Source organism: Grus americana, chromosome 1, assembly GCF_028858705.1.
Source record: "Grus americana isolate bGruAme1 chromosome 1, bGruAme1.mat, whole genome shotgun sequence".
In the NCBI taxonomy this organism is placed as follows: Eukaryota; Metazoa; Chordata; class Aves; order Gruiformes; family Gruidae; genus Grus; species Grus americana.
In genome coordinates, this window is record NC_072852.1 from 46523737 (window position 1) to 46538038 (window position 14302).

The window sequence follows — 14302 nt, forward strand, 5'->3', positions numbered from 1 at the left end:
CATATTTTGTGAACATTTTAGTATATTTACTTCTAAGGCCTGAAATTTGATTGGAATTAATTATTTTTTACTCTCTTTGTCCAAGACTGTATAGTTTAAGTTCTAGTGTCTTCTGTGTCCTCTCCAAGCAGCAACTGAACTTCATACTGCGTAGAGACAAACTCTTACTCTGAATATAAGGTTGTCTGGGACATGGTCATTGTTCATCCACAGTAAGATTTCTACCGAAGGTCCTCATCTGCAGTCATATACTCATGAAATGAATACTTGCAGCATGGATGTTACAAACATCTTCAGGAAGGGTGAAAAGGAGAATCCAGGGAACTACAGGCTGGTCAATCTCACCCTAGTCACTGGGAACTCCTCAAAGTCTTTTCCAGCCACACAAAGTACGAGAAGTTGATTTGGAGCAGCCAGCATCAATTTACCAAGTGCAAATTATGCCTCACTAACCCAATTGTCTTGCCTGATGAGATGACTGGCTGCAGGGCTAAAGAAAGAGCAGTGACTGTTGTGTACCTTGACTTTAGCAAGGACTTTGACACTGTTTGACATACTGTTACAAGCAAATTAGTGAGGTATGGACTGATAAGTGAACAATAAGTTGGTTGGAAAATTGGCTGGAGCATAGGGCTCAGAGGGCTGTGATCTGTGGTACAAAGTCCAGCCAGTGGCTGGTTACAGGTGGTGTCCTTCAGTGATGGCTGCTGGGGCAATAATGTTTAACACTTTTATTAATGAGCTGGATGACAGGATAGAGTAAGAACAGTAAGTTGTCTCTAACAAACTGTGAGGAGAGATCAGTGCTGTGGAGAATAGAGATGTTATTCAGAGGAATCTTGACAGACTGGAGAAATGGCCTAGCAGAGACATCATAAAGTTTATCAAAGACAAATGCAAAGTCTGCATCTTGTAAGGAATAATGCCATGCAACTGTACCAACTGGCAGCGAACTGGGTGGAAAGCAGTTTTGCAGAAAAGGATCTGAGGGTCCTGCTACACAACAATTTGAACATGATTCAGCAGTCTGCCCTCACTGCAAAAAAGACCAACCACCTCCTGGGCTGTATTAGCAGGCGTGCTGCCCGGAGATCTGGGGAAGTGATCCTTGCCCCCTACTGAACATCTATTGTGAGATCACATCTGGAGTAGTGTCCTGTCCTGGGCTTCCTGCACAAGAAAGACATGGGCATACTGGACCAAGCTCTTTGAAGAGCCACAAAAATGATCAGGGAGATGGAGCATGTTACATGTGCAGGGAGAGAAGGGAGAAAAATCTTTCTCCATGAGGGTGGTAAAGCACTAGAACAGGTTGCCAGAGAGGTCATTGAGCCATTCAAAACTTGCCTGGACATGGCCCTCAGTAACCTGCTTCTATTGGACCTGTTTTGAGCATGTGGTTGCACTAGCTGTCCATGGAGGTCCGTTCCAATCAGCATGATTCTATGATCCAAAGAATAGCTCATCACAGTGGACATGGCCAATGGAGGAAAATGGTGAATTTTCTGAACTCAGTATCCAGAATAAGAAATGTAAGAGTATTCAGTCTGCTACTTATTCCTCATTTACTCTTCCACCTTCTTATTAGTGTTTGCAAACAGCCAGAACTTATTTTTGAAAGCTTTAATATTGCACTGATTGAAATAGGCCAGCTCAATTTCATATGCAGACCATAAATAAAACAAGTTTCATATGTAGACCATAAATAAAACAATAGTACATTCATAGTAGCAACAGCTCATCGGAAAGGGAAAACTGTTACAATACTTTCCTTAAATTATTAGGAGTGAATATAACTTCAGAGGAAGGAAAGAAATATCATTTGGGGCGGGGGGAAGGTATGTGTAGATCCTGTCTTTTCTATTCTGTGAAAACATTTTCATGAGTAATTTCATGTCCTTGTGAAAGATCATGACATAGTGCCATGGTCAACCTTTTTCATTTTTGACCATTTCTTCAACTTACTGGAAAGCAAATGAACTGCAGAAGCACTTGCTAGCAGAAGAAACCTACAGGTGCTTCTTACTTGAGTTGTTGTTATGAATACATTATGAGGCAATTGAAACAGAACAAATGTGCACAGCTTATTAGTTGCAAGTTCTTTTTCTGTTTTGGAAAAACCACCTAAATTCAGAAGAATTCAGTTGCCGCCTAAATTCAGAAGGCGGCCAGAATGACAGAACACAATTTGAAACTATCACATGTGGATACACTTGCTGTAATCTCCCTTTTTAAAATCATACCTGAAAGCTTTAGCATAGACGTGACCTCCATTTGAAAGAGACTCCATTCACAATACAGCAGTTTTGTGCGTGATCTCTAAACTATGTATATAAACCCAGGCAATTCTTTTTAGATTTTTATGTCAAATACTTCCTAATGTGAAGTTACGGGTTTAGTGACTTTCATAAATAGTGCTGTGTGATAAAGTATTGGCTGTATCATTCACACCTCCTTCACAAACCCAGCCCGGATGCAGGCCAGCTGTTGGTAATTGGATCTTGCATGTTATTACGCTTGTATCTTTGGTATCACTCAGTATTCTTTTTGCATTCCATTGCTGAATTTCCTTTGTGCTGTGGCTTTTTCTCTGCATGTTATTTGTGTATTTAAAATGAACCATGCAAAGAAATATTTCCATAACCATGGTGACACTGTAATATTATGCACACTTACAAAGTACAAAGGTAACTCTACCAGACTGGTATTTTCTGTGATCAATTGCTGGAAATTTAATATCTTTTTTTCTTTTTTTTTTTCTTTTTTTTTTAATAAGAGAGAGAATGGAATGTGCTGAGTATTTCCAGATCTACTTACACTGGAGTTACTACTATAAATTAATCCAATACTTCTTCAACAGAAGGGATGATGTCTGTGTTGCTGTGCCCATGTTGCCTACTATTACTAGTTTTTCATGAATGTTGGGATATGATGTAGATTTTCCCCTTTTTTAAGGGGCCATACTTCTGGAGTCACCTGAATACATAAGAATTTCAGTCAGTAAATCTTATCACCCATAGCCCTGTCATCTTAGGTATTTATATATCTTTTTCTGATAGAATATGAATGCTTAACGTATTTACTATTTTTTCGTGCAATGTATTATAATCTCCACTTTCCGATGGGAAGCTGGGGTACATAGAAGGCAGGACCAAAATCAAAAAGACATTTACAGACCGTACACCCACTGTCATTGATAGCTCTTAATTGCTTGTATTTCTGACTGAATTAAGCCTATGTGACCTAAAGTTTAACAAGAAGCCTTTCATATAGCAAAGACTTTTAGTTTTACGTCCAAGATCCCACATTACTCTCTTTACTGTTTTTGATTAAAAAAAAAGTGTCGCTAGGGACTCCCAAAATGGAAACCAAAAGAAATCCAAAACACACTAGTTATCTGAAAGAATTTCAAGTCAGTCTTGTGATTTTGAGAGTCTGAGTGGTTTTAGGTAGCTGTGGACATGTATTTGGGCATTGGCTTCTCCTGCTGATTGTGGGGCCAGCTGTGCAAAGGCAGAAAGGTCCAGGCTGTAAGCCTAGAGCTGCTCACTGCTGCAAGTTTGCTAAAAAGCCTTGTGTGATCCCCCACCATGTTCTCTTCTGCTTTTCTGCACGACTTCAGAGAAAAACTGAAAACCGCTAAAAGGTAGTCTTAACATGCAAAATGTTCACCTGTAATAGATGCAGCATACTTACCAGAGTAAAACAGATGTGACTAAAAATTCAACTGTTAAAACCCCTTTTGAACACCTGCTTCTATGTGCTTGCCAAAAAATCTACTGCAGAGACTATACTAGATAATTATTTAAAGTCTCATAGCTTACTTTCTTCTCTACCTTGACTAAACAGACACTTAGGCTTGAATCCCTAGAGCACAGGGTTCTTATCCTATCTCTTAAGTTCACAAAAACTCTTAAATAGCCAAAAATATTTCAGTGTTTCAGTATGCTGAATATTATCATTAAACCTCAGTAATTTCCTGAGGTAGCATACCTTGGTTTTTGTAATCAAAGTATTCTCCTGTCCTCCTGTTCCTCACATGGCTTCAAGGAACACATCATATACATAATTTTTAAAGATCCTTGAAGGTCTTTGGCTATACCATTTCATAGCTGACTTGTGATACAGACAGCTTGCGTATCAGTCTTAGCTGATACATAGTTTTGAAAATAATAATGCAGCTTAATCAAGTCATGCAACTTTGCCAGAGCAGAAACCATAGCTCTAATTGTAGCTAATTACGAATGCAGTTGTTGTCAGAGTAGAAAAATAAAATGTTCTGTATTTTGAAAGGGGTAATGATTGTCTGACTATCCCCACTCCCTTTCCATGTCAAAAAGAAGACTTATACACAGCACATCTCTGGGATAGGATTTATGAATCTGGATAAATTGCTAGCCAGTAAACCCACTCTACAATCAAGAGAACAATATTCTTTTCAGGAAATGGGTAACAGTGAGAGCAGCAGGAGCTGAGGTTATGTTTCATCCAAATCAAACTGGACAATCAATGATTAAATATTGCATAAAGATACACTCATTTCATCTCTCAGAGCACTTGACTATTACCTCAATTGAAAGGTTATTATGTAAATTAAAGGCAAAGGGAAGGGAGGGATGACTGAAACCAGCTTTACTAATATGTTGTATTAGTAATCTATAATGGATTTGATCAGCACCAGACTTCTATTTATGTGAAACCAGAGGCAATGCTTACTAAGAGAAGGACTGCGCTGCGACTGATATAGAAAATATTCAGTGACTTCCTCATCAAAAAATGTATCTTCAAAATGTTTTGATTTACTATTCTCTTAAAACGGTCTTGTTACTGTAGGAAATATATTCACGGTAACATTGACGAGAACTGCATCACTATAGTAACAAGGACCTCAGTCAGAGGTGTCCCTGCTTGGTAACACTTACTAGAAATATTTAATTATTTATCTCTGTAGACAAATATTTTCCATAAGGTAGGCTTTGAAAACTAGAAGTTTTACCACTTTCAAATTAATTCAGCTCTTCAAATTATCTTTTTAAAAAATATTTTATTTTCTCTTACCCACAATATTTATAAACTTATTGTGCTCTGGTGTTCGGTAATGTTAATATTAAATCAAATTCACACAACCATAAATGGGGTTTGGATTGTGTTAACTATTTTGTAATATATTCAAATAAGGGATTGTTCAGATTTACAGTTCAGGTAGCTATTTAACTCATGCACTTCCTACTAGCTCATAATTAAAAAAATCAGTGTTTAAGCCTGTAAATAATTTTACAAGACTTCTGAATTAGATCAGAAGCATTAGTCCTATTTTATATCTGGGAAAATTGTGGCAAACAAGAGCTGGACTGGCCATGACAGGTTTAGATCTAGAGTTCCAGACCAGAATACCTTCAGCCCCTGGCTATCAGAGGTGTTATTCAAATTTGAAGTAGAACATGTCCAAGAGGGTCCATGTTCATGGATGTAGCAGTTTTTTGTCTGCCACTTACACAGACAGATTGACTGACAAGAGTTCTGCACAGAACTATAATTTCATAGAATCATAGAATCATAGAATGGTTTGGGTTGGAAGGGACCTCAAAGATCATCTAGTTCCAACCCCCCTGCCATGGGCAGGGACACCCTCCACTAGACCACGTTGCCCAAAGCCTCATCCAACCTGGCCTTGAACATTTCCAGGGATGGGGCCTCCACAGCCTCTCTGGGCAACCTGTTCCAGTGCCTCACCACTCTAACAGTAAAGAATTTCTTTCTGACATCTAATCTAAATCAACCCTCCTTCAGCTTAAACCCATTACCCCTTGTCCTGTCACTGCACTCCCTGATGAACAGTCCCTCTCCAGCTTTCCTGTAGGCCCCTTCAGGTACCGGTAAGCTGCTATTAGATCTCCCCGGAGCTGCCTTTTCTCCAGGCTGAACAACCCCAACTCTCTCAGCCTGTCCTCATAGGAGAGGTGCTCCAGCCCTCTGATCATCTTTGTGGCCCTCCTCTGGACTCGCTCCAACAGCTCCATGTCTCTCCTGTACTGGGGCCCCCAGAGCTGGATGCAGTACTCCAGGTGGGGTCTCACAAGAGTGAAGTAGAGGGGCAGGCTCACCTCCCTCGACCTGCTGGTCACGCCTCTTTTGATGCAGCCCAGGACACGGTTGGCTTTCTGGGCTGCAAGCGCACACTGCCAGCTCATGTTGAGCTTCTCATCAATCAATACCCCCAAGTCCTTCTCCTCAGGGCTGCTTTCAATCCATTCCTCGCCCAACCTATAGTCGTGCTTGGGATTGCGCCGACCCACATGCGGGACCTTGCACTTGAACTTTTTGAACTTCATGTGGTTCGCACGGGCCCACCTCTCCAGCCTGTCAAGGTCCCTCTGGATGGCATCCCTTCCCTCCAGCGTGTCGATCACACCGCACTGCTTGGTGTTGTCAGCAAACTTGCTGAGGGTGCACTCGATCCCACTGTCCATGTTGCCGACAAAGATGTTGAACAGCGCCGGTCCCAGTACTGACCCCTGAGGAACACCACTCGTCACTGTTCTCCACTTGGACATTGAGCTGTTGACCACAACTCTTTGAGTGCGACCATCCAGCCAATTCCTTCTCCACCGAGTGGTCCATCCATCGAATCCATGTCTCTCCAATTTAGAGACAAGGATGTCATGCGGGACAGTGTCAAATGCCTTGCACAAGTCCAGGTAGATGATGTCAGTTGCCCTTTCCTCTCCTTTTTCTCTGTCCTGGTTTCTGTCTTTGAGATGTCATGCTCCTTATCCTTGCTGTAATCATTAGCACACTGAAAATCATGCTGAATTAAGGAAGTCATGAAGGCTACTTCTTGATTTTTTGATCGAGACACCTACAGCCCATGAGAGTAAAGGTTTGGCTAGATCTGTGCTGTAATGAACACATAGGTGTCTCAGATCTCTTGTTACTCTGACTTCCATCTCGCTATTTCATCTCCACTTCACAGCTTTTGAGATATTGCTGCCACCTGGTCAGTTTCTCTAAAACTTCCACTTCAAATTTTAAAATGTTAGCAGATGCTCAAAGGAAGTGTACAAAGTCTATATTAAGGATACAGAATAGCTTTCACACCCACCATAATCATGTCTATTGGTCATGTGGTGAACAGATGTAGTTTGTTGCCTCAGGATTTAAACTTAGGCTTGGCTTGTTTTTTTTTCTCAGGAACGTTCTGAGTCTGTCCTTCATTTTCACTCCACGGTTTTCTTTCCATGCTGTTTATATAAGTAGTATTTTGAAAAAAAAAAACCCTCATATATTAGCAACTTCTTAACTGTGGTAAATATATGGAAAAATGTAACAGTGGAGAGTCACATCTGTATGCTCACATATAGGCTGTCTGAAAAACTGTCGAGATTATTTACTAAGTAATTCATAGTTTGATATAGTTTCTTTAATGAATGAATGTCTCACCATGGAAAAAGCAACAATAACAACAATCAACTAAGTAGGAGATTTAAGTTCACAAAAAAAGCAGATTCAAAGGCCAAGGTGGTAACAAAAGTTTCTGCACCCTGCATACTTTTTTGTTTTTATGGCTTCAGTAGCTCCTCTAAGCTTAACAGTGCCATTTAATTGAAAGGGATAACTTTCATTGTATAATTAAAGAAGGGTGATCAGCAGTGAAATGGTGAGCAGATTTAGCTAATTAGACCTCACATTTAACACTCCATGGAGATGAATGGGATCATTGCACAGTTATCTTCAAGCTAGTACTTGTGTATGTTTGGTATAAAAGTGCATCATTCTACATTGCCAGGATCATCTAACTACACAGAAAAAATTTATTTCAGAAGGAGAAAGATTTTATGGTGGAATGCTCTTTAGAAACACACACAGGAAGAAACTAATTCATTGGAATTCATGAATTTTTCACACTAACAAATTTCTATTGTTCTCGCACATGGGTATTTCAGTTTTTGCCTGTGTCTAATTAACAGCTGTTGTGAGTTTCTTTCTCTCTTTTTTCCCATTGTATGAATGTGATTATTTTAACTTTCCTTTCCTGCATATTAATAGTTGTCAATGTCTTGGCGGGCTTCATAGAACTTAGGTAACAGTTAACAATCTGATATTCTTACTGCATTTGATGTGTCATTAACATATGTGAATGTTTGTGAACAATAAACAATTTTAAATGTTATTACTGTTTATAGGAAAAGTATAAAAGGAAATACTTCAGTGAGAGAGACAGCCAAACAACTGATTATATAATCATTAAATTGTGTGCTATAATAATGAATTATTATGCAGATAACAGAGAATGGACTGGTTCTTTCAAGATAGTGGACCTCAGCCTTGTTTCTAGTTATCTTTTTCCTAGTTTTAGATTTAAGCCAAGTATAGTGGGTCAAATATGTGACTAAGCATCATGGGAAAACTTCAGCTTGCTTAACTGGACTGTCGACAGTCCATATATCTACATTTAAGATAGTCAGGTTTGCTTGCGCTTTTAGGGGCTGATTCATCTCACCCTATCTGGACTAAAATACATCAGACGCATCGAACTATACAGAAATTGTTTCTCTTTGTTTACTAAATTACTAGGCCAGATTCAGACATCTGCATGTCTGAACTGGGTGAGAAGAGCTGTACGTATGTGGCAGTAATACTCTATCAGTATTTTATATAAGAAAGTCCAAGTTAGTTTTGAAATAAAAAGGAAAACACACCTGTACATAGTGAGTGATAAACTGGGATGAATGACATGGCACATATGCCATGCCATGCCATGAAACTGCAGAAGGATCTAAAGCATAGGAGCATTAAAAGACAAATATGTTTGCTGACATAAATACTTTTTGTAGCAAATAGATGCACATATTTGCTCATAAGGTGAACTGGAACTCTGTGTAAAATGGGAAATCCTTTTCAATGGGCTGAGTCAGGAGATAAAACTAGATTCTTTCAGGAGTCTAGAAAACCAAAAGTAAATGAGGCTACTATTGCACACATCTCAGAGACACGTGGCAAATAAGTACTTTTCTTAACTGAGACATTTAAGTCTAAAATTTCACACCATTAAAATTTATCCTACTTCACTCAACTTTTATTTCAAAGCATAAATGAAAATTATATGGAGCTATTGGCTCTAATGAAAACAGTGTATTAGCAGCTGATTCTGCTTTCATTAGTGAAAACAGACAATATCATCAGCTGAATTTTCCAAAGATCTAAGGAAAAGCAAGCTTTTATTACGTCCAAGATCAATATAGTCACTTTTCTTTCTCTAGGTGGACTGGATTATTTGGCTAATCCCTGATATGTGTTTCTGCTGATTCATCTTCTAGGCAGAACCTGCAAAGCATATGCAATGCTTAACTTCATTTATTGAGTACTTCAAGTGTCTTCTCTTTTTCTTTTCTTTCTCCTCTTTTCTTTTCTTTTCTTTTCTTTTCTTTTCTTTTCTTTTCTTTTCTTTTCTTTTCTTTTCTTTTCTTTTCTTTTCTTTTCTTTTCTTTTCTTTTCTTTTCTTTTCTTTTCTTTTCTTTTCTTTTCTTTTCTTTTCTTTTCTTTTCTTTTCTTTTCTTTTCTTTTCTTTTCTTTTCTTTTCTTTTCTTTTCTTTTCTTTTCTTTTCTTTTCTTTTCTTTTTTCTTCTTTTTTCTTCTTTTTTCTTCTTGTCTTTTCTTTTCTTTTCTTTTCTTTTCTTTTCTTTTCTTTTTTCTTCTTTTTTCTTCTTTTTTCTTCTTTTTTCTTCTTTTCTTTTCTTTTCTTTTCTTTTCTTTTCTTTTCTTTTCTTTTCTTTTCTTTTCTTCTCTTTTCTTTTCTTTTCTTTTCTTTTCTTTTCTTTTCTTTTCTTTTCTTTTCTTTTCTTTTCTTTTCTTTTCTTTTCTTTTCTTCTCTTTTCTTTTCTTTTCTTTTCTTTTCTTTTGTTCTCTTCTCTTCTCTTCTCTTCTCTTTTCCTCTTTTTTCCTCTCTTTTCCTTTTTTTTTTTTTCTTTTCTGCCTTGCCTTCCCTTTTTGTTTTAAGTAAGTACTTGGATTCTCTCTGTTTACTGTGCAGACAGAGTCTCTATGTCTATTTCCAACACACTGCACTTTATACCTGTCTCTGAAGTTTCAAAACATTCTTCAGTGGGTTTACATTTACATTTTTGGTTTTTGCCATTGGCTCTCAATACCAATTGGGTAATGAGACTTTTGAGACCAACATGATCGTAGTCAGTCTTTTCTTAAAAAACAGTTATATAGGTGTGCCGATGAGACAAATAGCGAGGCGGCCAAGAGAAGAATGTTGAAACTACTGTAGTTTTCTGAGCAAATGTCCTTTCTGGAGCTGTGTACCCTGACTATGAAACTCAACAGGTTCCATTTGTAACCTATTGAATTAATATACAGGAAGGCATTAATCTGTAAATAAGTTACTGACAAAAAACCCCAACCCAACAACCCACCTTGATCATATAGATTTAAATTAATTTGGCAGAAATTAATTTGACTGAGTTCAATCCTTTGTTACACCTGTGCCAATCCAGGAGATTTCTTTTATTGTAATCCACTGCACAAATTCTTCCCACTGTTCTTTCTTGTATCTTCTAAAAGACCTAATTATCCTTTTTTAAATACAGCATTACCATGTCATAGATCATGGATCACAGAGCTTTGCCTGAAATACCAATGAACCTTAAGTACCTGAAAACACTGAATCATGGTGCAAAGATTAACGTCATTAACTCATATTTCTGTAGGCAGACCAGGTGGAAGTTCAGGTTTTTTGGTTCTCATTAAATGGTATGCTCAGTTTGCTATGAGATTCCTCTTTCTTTTAGAAAGCAGGGGAAGAGGAATGATGACTGTTTTATGAGTTTACATGTGGCTGTACCTAATCGCACTTGGCATATGCACCTCTTCAGTTAGTTAGTGTGATAGTAAAAGAAGATGAATTTTGATATGTTCACGAGTTAACAAATATTTTTAAAACATGATTAGCTGGATGGATAAGCCAAACTTTTGTGAATGTAAAACTTTTATTAAGGTGAATTTGGTTAGAAAGTTATTCTTAACATATTAGCTAATTATTTTTCAATATTGCATACTTATACATACAGTTAATAAAGAAGCATGTTGGGGCTGGAATACAATGTTCATAATTTGAGCAGCAACACTGTCCTGGGACAGTCCTGTTAACTTCAGTGTAATTTCACAGAGAAGAAAACACCTTATGATCATGAATTGATGTCTTAGATTTCCGCTTAAAGGCAACATATGGCGAGTATCAAAAAGCTATTTCCTTCTAATTTTCAGCTTGAACATGGGAGATGTTAAATGATATAATACAGAAATCTGCAATATGAATATATTGGCTTGCATTATGGTGAAGTCATCAGGTCAATGAATGTTGAAATACATCTTCACAGAATAATTTTATTATTCTTAAAAATAATTTTTGAGACAAGAAATAATAAATAATATCAGTAGACTTTCTAAGAAACTAAAATTTAGTAGTTTAAAAAGATGTTACACTGAAAATCCAGTAGATCTAAAATTTGTATTTGATTTCCTCTGTAGAGAGATCATATTTCAAAAAGAAAATTTCTTTTCACTCCTAAGGTAAAACCATAATTTTATTTGAATTAATGACATTTTTATCCCAGCCAAACAATTATTCAGTTGATATACTGCTAGACCATAGTCCTTGCAGCGTCTATAGCTAATAACTAAACTGTAGCTTTTTACAAATACTCTGCCAACAGCATACAGAAAGAAGAAATAGCATAGGATTTTTTTTTGCAGTGCCCGAGACACAGATTGTAACTCAGTCACAATCTACCTTCTGCCATCACCGCTGGGTAGAATAGACCATAATACAACAGCTCTATACTTCATGCAATTATATGGCCAGGTGCCATTGTGTTAGTGCAGTTACATTCTTGGGTAAAGAAATAATATCAAGGCTCAGCCTACTCTCTTCACACCATTATGGAAAGGGGAAGTAATGGCTCTGCAGAGGTTGCTTTCCCACCTCGTAAATGAAGGATGCTTTCCCACTGGTAACGCAGAAAAACTTGTGTAACAGGCCAAAGGGAAGGTTGCTGAGGTAACATTAAGTAGAGCTGAGCAAAAACTGAAATTACTGTTCCATGGGGAAATTCAGCTATTTCAGCGCTTGGTTTTTGTACCTAATTGAGTTGAAAAATTGGAACTTGTCAAAGAACAGTAAAAAGCTGCTTTGGTTGTGAAGTAGCGACATTTCATTTTGAGTTAATACAGCATTAAACTGCAGCTGTCTATTGTTCTATATTGCTATATACATCCCTCACATATTATATCTGTAGCTATATGTTCCCCATAACGCACTGTACACCTCCATCCCATTTAAGATTGCAATGGATCACAGATTTCAGAGGGTGCTTGACCAGTAGGCAAATACTTGAATTTTGATGTTAATAGTCTGCCAGTATCAGTAATAGGCATTCTATTAATGAATAAATGCAATGCATACAAACCATTTGCAAAAAGATATTACTAGTATGCATTTGAACAAAACTTGATTAAAAGGGTAAGGTAGTAAATCTTCACATATAAACTCTAAAAAGACTCAATACACGATCCAACAAAAATCCTTTTCTACTTCTGCCACTTCCTTCCTCTATTTGGACTTAATAATTGCTATTAAACATTCTAATATAAATATCTGGACTGTGCTTTGAGCCATTGTTTCTTTGCAAGGAGGTGGAAAGAAACCACAATCTAGTCCTGACAGACAGTGGTACAATGAGTAGCACTACCATCAAAAAATATCACCATGCTTACAGTCACTGTAGTTGTGCCGCAGAGAAGTCTGAAGAGTTGTGTAGTAATAGGATAGCTTAGCTGCCTGTGAGTAAAAGATATCCAGTCAATTTTTTTGTCTGCTAAATATTTTCCTAGAAAAAATCCATATGGCGCAGCAAAACCACAAGGGAAATTATACTTTTTTAAAAAAAAAAAAGTTATTCCCACTAGAAAAATAGCAAGGCCTTCTGTTTATCATTATATTTATGAGGTAACTTCAATGAAATCATAAAAGTATTATCTTATGAACTGCAGAAGCTTTCATTTATCTTTCTGCCAAATCACTAAGTGGCCCACTCTTTCAGGTGTATTGCAAAAATGGATTCGAGTTCCTACAATGAAATTGGGTCAAAAGGAATGGGATACTTGAATGACATAGAGCTTCCTTTGTAGTGGGGTAAAAAAAAAAAAGATTGTTATATAGATAATTTCCATCATTTTCTTTGAAACTTTTATGTGGGACGTGTCATAGAGTTAATGTACTCAATTCAAATTTCCCTTGTTATATGGTACATAGTGCTAAAGCATATGGACAGATTTTGGATTTACTTTAATGTCACTATGTATATGAAAATAACAGCTAGATATTGCAGATGACATAGTTCATACAAATATCAGTAGCAATTTTACTGCCTTCCTTTCCTGTCTCTTTCTCCCGCCAAAACAAGCACCTAATTTCAGAATGCCTTCCTGGGGACAATTTCTTTATTAAAAAAAGAAAAAGAAAAATAAAGGTGACATCCACGAAGCAGTATAGAGTTTTGGAAAGTTAAATGAAAACATTAAGGTGTCATTTTAAAATAATTCGAATAATTTAAGAATATGAACCACCCTCACAGTCCTAGTTTTTATATTTGTGACTCATTTTTATTTAAAATAGCCGATCAGTTATTGCATTTAGATGGCTGTGTTTTCAGATGAGAGGCTCCGGCTCTGAATATTGTCAATGAGGATTCCAGATGAATTAAGTATCTGTCGGTAAAGTGTAATTTCCTACTCAGAATGACTTTCCCACAGAAACAGTCAAAGAGTCTTCTACGTACACTCACTAAGGAGAACTAAAGACGTAGGTTGTAATATCTTATCTGTATACATGGAAAGTTGACTAGGGAAAGTGATTTCTTTACTTCCTAGACAAGTGAGCTTTCCTTAAAATATTTTTGCAGAATGTTTTTTGCACTTACCATTGAACTCAGTTAAAAAAATTATAAAGGTTCTGTGGGTTAGCTGCAGACCACATTTTGTAGCGTTATGGCACTCGTCAGAACCTGAAGACAACAAACTGGGGATAAAGGTAGAATTGCGATGCGAATAGAAGTAGAATAAATGGGAATAAATAGAGAATATATGAATGTGGGAGCTAGGCTTTGTGTTGGACAATGAAGAATTACAACATCTCTTTTATTGGAATGACTGGGCCCCTTAAGTAGACCTAAGTGGAAAAAAGGAAAGTAGAAATACTGGAAATTGTGAAATACACGATTCCTGAAGGGTCAGATGT